Source organism: Polyodon spathula, chromosome 18 (genome assembly GCF_017654505.1).
Source record: "Polyodon spathula isolate WHYD16114869_AA chromosome 18, ASM1765450v1, whole genome shotgun sequence".
NCBI classification, from domain to species: domain Eukaryota; kingdom Metazoa; phylum Chordata; class Actinopteri; order Acipenseriformes; family Polyodontidae; genus Polyodon; species Polyodon spathula.
Genome location: NC_054551.1, coordinates 28422877 through 28433375, shown reverse-complemented (window position 1 = coordinate 28433375; position 10499 = coordinate 28422877). Strand labels below are relative to the sequence as shown.

Genomic DNA, 10499 nt, shown 5'->3' with positions numbered 1-10499 from the left:
GCTTACAATATTTAGCAAGTTTTCAACATTTAAATGCTAAATCTTTATTTAAAAAAAAAGTATATTTTCTTATTAAATATTTATTTTAAGAATCAAGAGTTAGCCGTTCGCAAATAAATCTGGATTTTGTGAACTTAAATATTTAAATAAATCTTAAATCTCTTTAAAAAAAAAATTAACATTTAGCTAAATATTTAACTGGCCAGCTAAACCTGGTGAGTGTATGCAAATGAGCTCCATCCGCTTTGTGCTTTACTTCAGCATTCTTGGGTCAGGTTCATTCAGACAGACATCATGGTCGATTCTAATAATTTACATTAAATTATCGGGCGTGCAGTTGCTGCCGGTGCCTGTAATTTAAAGGACACCATACACGGGGCGACTTTGTCTTCGGCGAATGTGTTATCAGTGATTTATCGCGAGAACACACACCAGCATATGGACTATAGTAGAATATACCAACTGAAAATTATAGCAGATCGGCGGACAATGTTTTTCTTTTTTGTTTGTTTGTTTGTTTTTAACGTGTGTGCCGTATATGTACTGTACGTAGCATGTAACGATCCGGCGATCTGGCAAGAAGATTGTGTATGAGAAGTGTAGTGGAAATGTCTGGGGCAGAGAATAACCTAAAAAAAATTAAGAGAAATACTAATTCAAGGGGTTTATTATTTTGGCGTGGACCGTGGCTGACAGCGGTTCTGTTTATTGTAATAAATAAATAAATAAATAAACCGTCAATTAAGGAAAACGAAGACCCTGCTTGTGTGAGTCTGCTTTATTTTCATAGAACGCAACAGTATCATAACGTGTCAATGCACCATTATCTATTATATTAATTGTGTATGAAGTAGGACTACAGTAAAAAAAAAGTGTGCTAAAATCATTTAGTTTAAATTTTAAGTCATCATTTTATCGCATTGTACAGTAATATGAACAAAGCATCACAACGTATTTTTTATTACCGGTAGTCTATACGCTAAAGTATAAAGAAAGGACACTATAGCTATAAATATTTATTTGTGTTTATGTATTAAAGCCAGCGGTGAGAAACACAATGTCATTTTTCAGGGCAATGATTTATCTCAAATAAATGTAGCAAACTATCTGTCTCCTGACATGTCTGGTTTAGCGAGGGACGGACTATGATTTTTTTTTTAATGTAATTTCAAAATGTATTTACTAATATCAGAGATTGACCGGTAGGTCTGTCCGGCCTGGGCTTTTCACATCTAAACATTAAAACCTCACCTGACATGTTAACTTCAGTGGCAATTTATTCAGTTGCCTCGCTCCTTTCATTTTTATCATCATACTTTTTTTCGTATTATATAAACATGGATATTTATTTCTCATAGAGATCAATCCAGTTCTGAATGCACTCCCATTGCCACGTAACTAAGACACCATTTCTCCAAGTTGATTGCATGACCTGTACCACGTGACATCAACAGCCGCTCTTATTGGTTGATTCCGAGCGACTCAGACTCGAGGGGAGTTCTATTGTCTGACGACCTGTTGTTTCTCGCAGAGAAGAGACGATTTATCATCAGAGATGGGACGATTTTGTCGGAACGACATGTCTCAGGCGACAAAATCGCCCCGTGTATGGTGGCCTTAATGTAAATTATTGGAAAAAAATGATGTCTGTCTTAATGTGAACCAGACTTTAAACCGTGGCTATACAGTATTTCGCCCGCCCCTCCTAATAATGCTGACATAAAGCACAAAGCGGATGGAGCTCATTTGCATACAAACTCCAGGTTTAGCTGGCCAGTTAAATATTTAGATAAATGTTAAATCTTGTGAAGAGATTTAAGATTTAGTTAAATATTTAAGTTCACAAAATCCAGATTTATTTGCGAAAGGGTAAATCTTGAGTATCAAAATAAATATTTCATAAAATTTAAAATATAATATATATATATATATATATATATATATATATATATATATATATATATATATATAGATTTAGCTTTAAAATGTTGAAGACTTGTAAATATTTTAAGATTTATAAATTCTATCTGAATGTACACATTTAAAAAAAAATATATATTTTCACAACATTTATAAATTATTTACACATGGCACCCCATAGGTTTCACATAACTTTATGAAGGAAAATTTGTTAATTCTATAGGGTGATGCACAGTTGTACAATTTATTCAGCATAACAATGAATAATGCAGACTGAATATCTACAGCTACATATACATTATGCAAAAAAAAAAAAAAAAAAAAAAGCCAAAAAACTGCTCCAGCATGTACACTGACTTCAGCAGAAAGGAGGCAATTTAAATCAAAATAAGTGAGTGAGTCAGAGAAGAGCCCTCGTTATTTTCTGAGACTCTACTACAAACTACGCAGAACAATAACCTCTTTGACTTGTAATGCTTTCCATACAAATAGCTTTCAAAGCACCTCAGAACAGGGTCTGCACAAAACATACATCGCTTAGCAACCGCATGTTGAATATGCCAGGGTCCAACCGAAAATAAAAATAACATTTATTTTACAAAGTTAGCCATGACCTCATGACTGACGCCTACCGATGTCACTGTCACAGGTTACAACCTATGGCCCAGGGCATGGTGGGTGTGTGTGTGTGTGTGTGTGTGTGTGGGGGGTGGGGGTGGGCAGGTATTAGTACCAAGGTGGGGACAAAATTTAAGAACTAAATATGCCTTAAAAAAAAAAAAAAAAAAAAAAAAAAAAAAAAAAAGTGCCAAAATATTTAGTTTGCTGTCAACTTTCACCCAGTGTGGAGTTTTGTCTGACTGGAGTTAAAAATAGTAAATAAAAATATAGTGAGAGTCAATGAGAAATCCCCACAAGTATAGGAATACAAACGTGTGTTTGTGTGCGTGCATTTCAGTAACAGTGAGATTAACAGACCCTGAACTGTGTTATTGGTTAGATTGGATTTTGTGTACATATGAAGAGTTCTGATCCTTCAATGTAAAACACAAATCCACAGACATCCAGAGTTATGCTATTGTGTAAATTGTTTATAGACAATGAGCCAATTAATTCTTTACAAAGGCCATTAGTTGGTCAGCTGTTTCTTTATATTTTATCTTAGAATGCAGCCACTGGTTTCGACATTATTCTCTGGCTTTTAGAATTTGTGAGTCTCCAACTTATGACGATTATTTGACAAAAACATGTGTTCAGAAACAGATCTTAATTTGCGATTGATGAAGTGAACAAAGTGAAAGATTAACATGTGCGCATTGATGAGTGACATTAACTTCAAAAGTTGGGGTATAGTTCTTCTTAGTACATTCATGCTGTGAATGATATCACTTATTTTAAGGTTCACAGCCCTTTAAAATTGACCCAGACACAGGATTTAAAGTGTTTAATAGCATTTTCGTGGAATTTTATTAATTACAGAAATCCAAACCAAAAGAACACGAACACCTAGCTCCTTCTGAGCACTGACTAAACATTCGTCATGAACCTGCTCTAACGAAACCGGATAGCTAAACTGTTTACACCAGCTGAAACAAAAACACAGTTTTTCTTTCTAAAGTTGAACACAAAAAGGCTTTCACACAGTACCTTCTCATAATGGTTGAAAACACCATCAACCAGGCCCTCCGCACAGCAACCTTGCACAGACTGACTGCTCTCCTTAAATACCTTGCACCTGGCTCTAATTTACCATGCTAGCCAGGTGCAGGTGATAATTAACACTAAAACAATAATAAACAAAAACAATTACCACATGTTTTTAGGCAGGGAGGAATTTAACCCTCTCCCTGCTCACAATACATGCATACAGACATACATGCATACATCTTAAAGTAAGCCACTAAAAGGCAGGCATGTATATACTGAATCCCATTATAGAATAAAGGAATTGTCATTCATGGAATAATGACTGACAATTAGAAATAATATGGGAAGGATGTTTTTCAACACATTCCACAGTCCACTTTGTGATCCACTGTTATAGCTTGTTAAAGATCCATTATAGCATTGCTAATAAAACAAGCAACTCTGTCCTTCCCAACTTACCACACAAGCCAATTTAATGAAAATAACAAATCCATCCAGGCTAAGTCTGGGCTAAAAATGGATTTACCTGTCAAAGGAATTTGCAATAATTGGTAAGAATGAAAGCAGTTTACTGGATTCTTCTCAGAGTCAGACTGTACTGTTGAATCCCATTTAGCATATTCATTGCCATTCAAAGACTTGACCAAAAACATATGTTTACTGCAAATTCATTAGTTTTTTGTTCCACATTTTGGTCTAAAATTGCTAAGCTTTTGCTCCAGTGTATTTCTTGTTTAGCACATTGTACAATTGCTGCACTGAGAGATACGGAGATAGATGGAATTTTTAGGAAACTGTGAAGGTTTGGGTTGAAAATGAGTGTAAAATTTACGGCAATGAAAAATGTACATAAATCCGCAATGTCTGTGGGTGTTGCCCTGTTAACAATAGCTTTAGAAAATACCCAGCTACTTTTTTGAGGAGCACGGTGATTATAAAGCAGTTACAGGAAATACAAGCATTCTGCCACTGGGGCACTGTTTAGGATAAGCTCTCTGACTTTGTTTTTCAAATACAGTATATTTCTGTACATGTCTTTTACTTAGTGGACAGATCTTAACATGTCAAAGAGCATTAATAAAGTGTTAATGTAAATCTCTGTAAGCATTTGAATTGCATATATCAAGAAGGGTCTCGTTTCCAGACATACTTTATGTACCTACTGATTAGTGTCAAAAGCAAAAATATAAATTAACAGGCTCGATCCATTCGTGGTCTGAACTAACAGGTAAATACATTCAGTGCATCCCTGCTTTCTTAAAGTTGCATTTATAGCAATGTGATCATCTAGCAGCTGCTAAGTATTGATAATAAAATGAATGTATAGTAAATTCATTCCACTGAACTGAAATTCTAATACTGTTAAGCCCAATAAAATACAGCACCTCAGTGTCCAGGATGAATTGTGTTCGTTGACACACGGAATGTGCTTGACATTTGAAACGTTAATGGAATACTTATACTTCTAGAAAAACCCTAATCTACAAAATAATGTAAATAAATGTATATCACATTTATCTCACGTACCTTCAAAATTGATTGATTAATTTTTTTCTGTTGCTATGGCCTCCACTAACATTTGAAATCCTTTGTGTTATTTATCTGAGAAGTAGATAATCCTTTATTGAAAAATAATTAAACATGGAGTTTATGAAGCAATTCATAAACATGGAGTACTTGATTACTTTATGAATACTTATTATTACATATTAACCAAATGAAAAAAATGCATATCTGAATGTATTTAAATGCAGATACCTATTTTATATTCTTTAATGTACAACAGTCTAAAGTTCCCTGCAGTTATTTTCCATATAGTTTGATGTATTTATGTATGTATGTATGTACATACACATGTATGTATGTATGTATGTATATATGTATGTATGTATGTATAGCTATGGTCAAAATATTTGCATAACCCTATAAAATTAACTAATTTTGCTTCATAACGTTGAATGAAACATGCTGAATGTTAGGTTAACATATTAAATTACATATAGATCTTAGAGATAACATTTTGTAGTTTGTAATTTTTCTTTGATTATACAATGTAATTAAAGATTATGTTCATACAGTTTTTCCAAAAATTCTAGGCGATGCAAAACTTTTGCCAACAGCTGTATGTATGTATTTATGTATGTATATATGGAGTATGTGAAAACAAAGGTATATTTCCTTTACATTTAATTTTCTATAGAAACCTTGATTATTATTCTTTAAAGGCTATTTTTTTTTTAAAAATTTAACCAGACAGGTGTTACAAGAGTCATGGAGGAAGAGAAGACGAGACTGTTTCACTCCAAAAAAAAAAAGTGTGTAAACCTATATTAATTCCATCATTCTCATTCTTCATAATTATGAAGAACCTTCCCTTTTTGTTTTCATCCTTTTTAAATAAGAGGTAGAGGTGCCACAATAGTTAATATTTTTCAAAGTTAATCCCATATACTTTAGTAAAGTAATTATGCATAATCAATCCAGGGTGTGTAATTTTGGTAATTCTGGAAGAGTTCGTTGAAAGAAACAATTGTTGCCAGGGGCATTACAGTGAGGCTCTTGGGGTTCAAATATCCTGCTGTAAACTTTTCATCTCCATTGAAAATGTTATTAAAGTGCCAAACTAAATAAGTATATTATTCAGATTAGGGCTCATTTGCATGCATCTTTAAGTAAATGCCAGAACAGGTGGTTTTACATACTGTATGTTATTTTATATAGTTACCATAACACAAATAATTTGGGGAAGTTGGAAAACAAAGGAACATAAAAACTACAACTGAAAAAATTTATTTTGTATTCAAAAAAGTAAAATACCAGCAAAAAAAAACAAAAACAAAAAGATAATCTTTGAATGACTGCTAGTTGCAAACAAATCCTTTTGATAAACAAACAATCTTCCTTTTGGGGACTAGACGGTTTAACTTTGAGAAAGAAACATATGCACTCACCATATGCTACAGAAAAGTCACACCACCCATATGAATTATTCACCTTGAACAGGAAACATAACTAATCTCTGACTCACCAGAGTTACACCCCGCAGCAGTCACTCATCCAGTTATGCAAAGAGACAAAACAACCCACCCTGATATGCAAATACTCCAGGCTGGAACACTAAACTTTTAAGCTCCTGCTGAAAGAATAGATGATTCTATTAGGAACAGAGCATTTTTGTTAATGAATGCTATACTTTACAAATACAGAACCGAAGATGCTCATTATTACATCACATACAAGGTCCACTTGCAGGGGTCAGAGTCTCGTTCAGTCACCGTACTCTCTCAGGTTGAAATCATTGTGAGAGTTTATAATGAGGCACATTTCTTCCAGTGCAAAAATATTTTTAAAAAGCAGAAATGTTTATTTTATGGTACCTATGTGCACCTTACAGTAGTACATTTTTTCTTCTTAGATTTGTCAAGTTTTTATTATTTTAAAAATAATGTATTACTAAATGTAACAGTGTAAGTTTCTTTCTGGGACACCCTTCAGCTCATAATAATGATGATAAAAATGATAGTGGGTTAAGTTCTCATAAAACTACTGTAACCATTCTTCCTGGGTTAATTAACATTTCTAAATCTGTTCTACAATATTCTAATGTTGATTTATGCATGTGGCAAGCTGATGTATTACTAGCTGTAACATAAAGACAAAAGGCATTATTTCTATGTTGTTTCAGAGCCACTTATATTTGGAGGAGCATAAATCCTTTTTAAAGTTTAACAGTGCTCTCTATAAAAGCAATACAAGCATACTCTTAATATTAAGGCTGGGTATTTCATTCTAACTTCCTTAGGCTTTTGGAACGCGGCCTTCCCATTTTGTGACACACCTAGTGTGTCCAAGAACGATGGCCTATTCCCTTACCAGCAATGCCAGATTTATACACGCATTAGCCGTTCCTAGCAGGTTTCCATGTGAAATATTACATTCAAAATTAAATTTGGATCCTTTGTTGGGCTCTTTGCTTTTTAACAGGAAATGGATTGAATGGGCATGTATGCTGGGTTATCTCCCAATAGAGCAAAGCACCAAGACAACAAGGAAACCAATAAACAATGCCCAGGACTGAAGATCTAAGTCAGAAAATACATGAAGCTTTCTTCAAGATGCAATAGACATGGCCTGACATAGTTAAGATGTTAGGTATCCTTCTGTCATGGATGCCAAATAATAATAATAATAATAATAATAATAATAATAATAATAATAATAATAATAATAATAAACAGCAGTTGTAAATGTACATTCTACAGTACTATTTTCTTGGAATAAAGTATTGCCTATGCTTTAACTTTTTTTTTTTTAAATGTTATTTTTTTGCAGTTGTTCTGTACATGGCATATATACATATTTAATGTGTAGTCATGGAGCTATGGCCAAAAGTTTTGCAGCACATTAAAGAATTAACTAGTTTTACTTCATAAAGTTGAATGAAACCTGCTTTGTAGTTTTTCATATACTTAACAAACAGACATACACAAATCTGACATTTCTATAGCTAACATGAAACCCTGTACTACTATTATGGATTCTGGTAGACTTTTGAGATATCATTTTATAGTTTCTTTGATTACATGATGTTAAATAAAAGTTCAAAATCATCTGTGTAGGTTTTTTTTTTTTTTTTTTAATTATGTCTCAGTTTTTAAAATCCAAGGTGATGCAAAACTTTTGGCCATAGCTGTAAATACTTTGTTCTAAACATACATATAGCAGAAATAGTTTTGGACTGAACAAATAGAATGAGAAAAACTGGTTTTAGAGTTGATCAGGGGTCCACCACTAACCTGTTAGAAAATGTAAACCACAAAAGAAGTGTACATACACAGAATTGCATGACTGCCCTGTGGAAAGCCAAATATTGCATTAAGTGTTGCATCCATGACTGTGTTCATTAATACAATTTACATTCAATACACTGTCTACTATATTGTACAACGTATTGTATTAATTAAAAACATAAGTTGTAAACATACACATTGTATTGTTCAGTATGAGGTATTGTATATATAATTTTTTCTTGTTAATATGCATCTCAGTAGTCTTACGGTCCAGCTCTTTGTGCTATTTTTATATTCAGCAAGCACATGCCTATGAGTCCTCATGATTTTTGAGCTCCATTACTTAAGCTTAACATAATTCATTCTCCACGATCCAGCGTGCCAAGGCCCAATATTTTGTTCTGACTACAACTTTCCTCTCTTTATAAAATGCATTCTAACTGGTGTGACTCCAGTTTCCTTAAACACGGATGTCAGAATGTCAGAGTCCACACAAGAATTGGCAGTTTCATTTTGTACATTGCTGAACATTGTAAAATACAGTTTCTTAAATTACATTTATTTCCAAATAGGTGGATAGGATGGGCATAGGGTGGCATCTGAATCATAAAAACTGTAGTTTAGTTATGCAGTATTGTTAGATAATGCTACATTCTGATGTTGCTTCTAGTATAAATAACTTTAAACAACAAAAACCTTCTTATGTACAAAAGTAAACAGGATTTTATACCAGTTGGGTCATGTTAACAAAAGGAACAAAGGCTACCCTTGGTTCAGAGTATTTATAATAGCTGAGTTACAGTTGGAAAACCTTATCTATGTAGAGGAAGTCACCATGAGACACTGAAATTGTATGTAAGAACAAAACTGGACTTTGCTAAATGGGACAGGGGCACTGTGGTTAATTCATGGAAGTCTTCAGTGAACCACATAAGAGGAATCATTTCTTTGGATTTAATTATCGCACAGGTTTATGCATTAATGTACTAAACATTTAATAGACAGTGCAGTGACTAATAACTACCTTTTAAAGAAGAAAAAACACAAGACACCGTGTGTGTGTAATTCCAGTATCATTTCAACAGGACCTTCAAGTTTGTTGATTTGATGTAGCAAATGCGAGCAAAAGAAGGTGCTGGCTTAATAGAGCTTGGCGTTTGATACCAAATCGTTCATTTATTCTTAATCCAGGGTTAAAATCACTGTGCCAAAAGATCTGTGTGCAGCCAAGCATGCATTTATATAGTTACAGTAATGGTTTCTCTCTATTCCCCAAAGAATATCAATAAATAGCTTGACTGTTTTTGTTCTATTCTATTTATTAACATTTTCATAAAAGTGAAGTTGGGTATTGAATAACAGTTCACTAAAATATAAGTTTAAGTTATAATACTTAAAACATATATAGCTATGTAGTTATTATATAACTTGCAGTGGTGGCTGGTGACATCTGAGACCCTGAAATTGCATTCTAAGGTCATCAGTAATCTCTTGTAAAGGGATAACATTTGCAATAATAGTGAAGATTTAAACAATTTTTTTTTTTTTCAGTATTCATTATTATTAACATTACAGAAATGTGGATTTTTTAAAACATGATTTCTAACATGATTTTCAGCTTTTAACATCACAAATTAACATTGTCAGTGACTTAAAGTAAAAATAGGTTAATATATAACATGAAATCCTTTGAATTATGTTCTGATTTCAGTTTTTGCCGTTTAAAAAAATGTAATTAGGTTGACTTAATTGAATTTATGTACAGCGCAGGTGCAGCGAACAACACCAAAGTGTAAATCTACATACTGGCACACAGGCTTCTGTTTTTTCCATTGGGTTTGAGATCGTGTGCATTGGAGTGGAAGTCATTTTTTATTGAATGGTATTGAAAAAATGGTATTGTTAACTTTAGAAATGGGTTGCATGAGTAAAAAACAACACACTCACACACTTTATTTTTTTCTTTTTCCACTCCAACAAAATAAATGATTGATTTTTGTTTCATTACCGTAACGTAAAAATAAATAAATAAATAAATAAGTAAAACAGGGAACTAATACTTTCAACTTTTTAGCTGATCATTTTCCAGTTGTATTTTTTTTTTTTTTTTTGGCATTCTGAAAGGTTGTTACTGTATTAGTG

At 33.0% G+C, this 10499-nt stretch overlaps 1 long non-coding RNA gene across 2 annotated transcripts; it reads left to right on the top strand.

Moving 5' to 3' along the window:
- Window positions 1-256: 256 nt before the first annotated feature.
- Window positions 257-7789, top strand: LOC121331227. 2 transcript variants are annotated; one of them, XR_005951950.1, is made up of 3 exons: window positions 257-767; window positions 5825-5882; window positions 7552-7789. It is a non-coding gene; the product is annotated as an uncharacterized LOC121331227 (long non-coding RNA). The 2 variants fall into 2 exon arrangements; XR_005951949.1 differs by having other exon boundaries at window positions 5821-5882.
- The last annotated feature ends 2710 nt before the right edge of the window (window positions 7790-10499 follow it).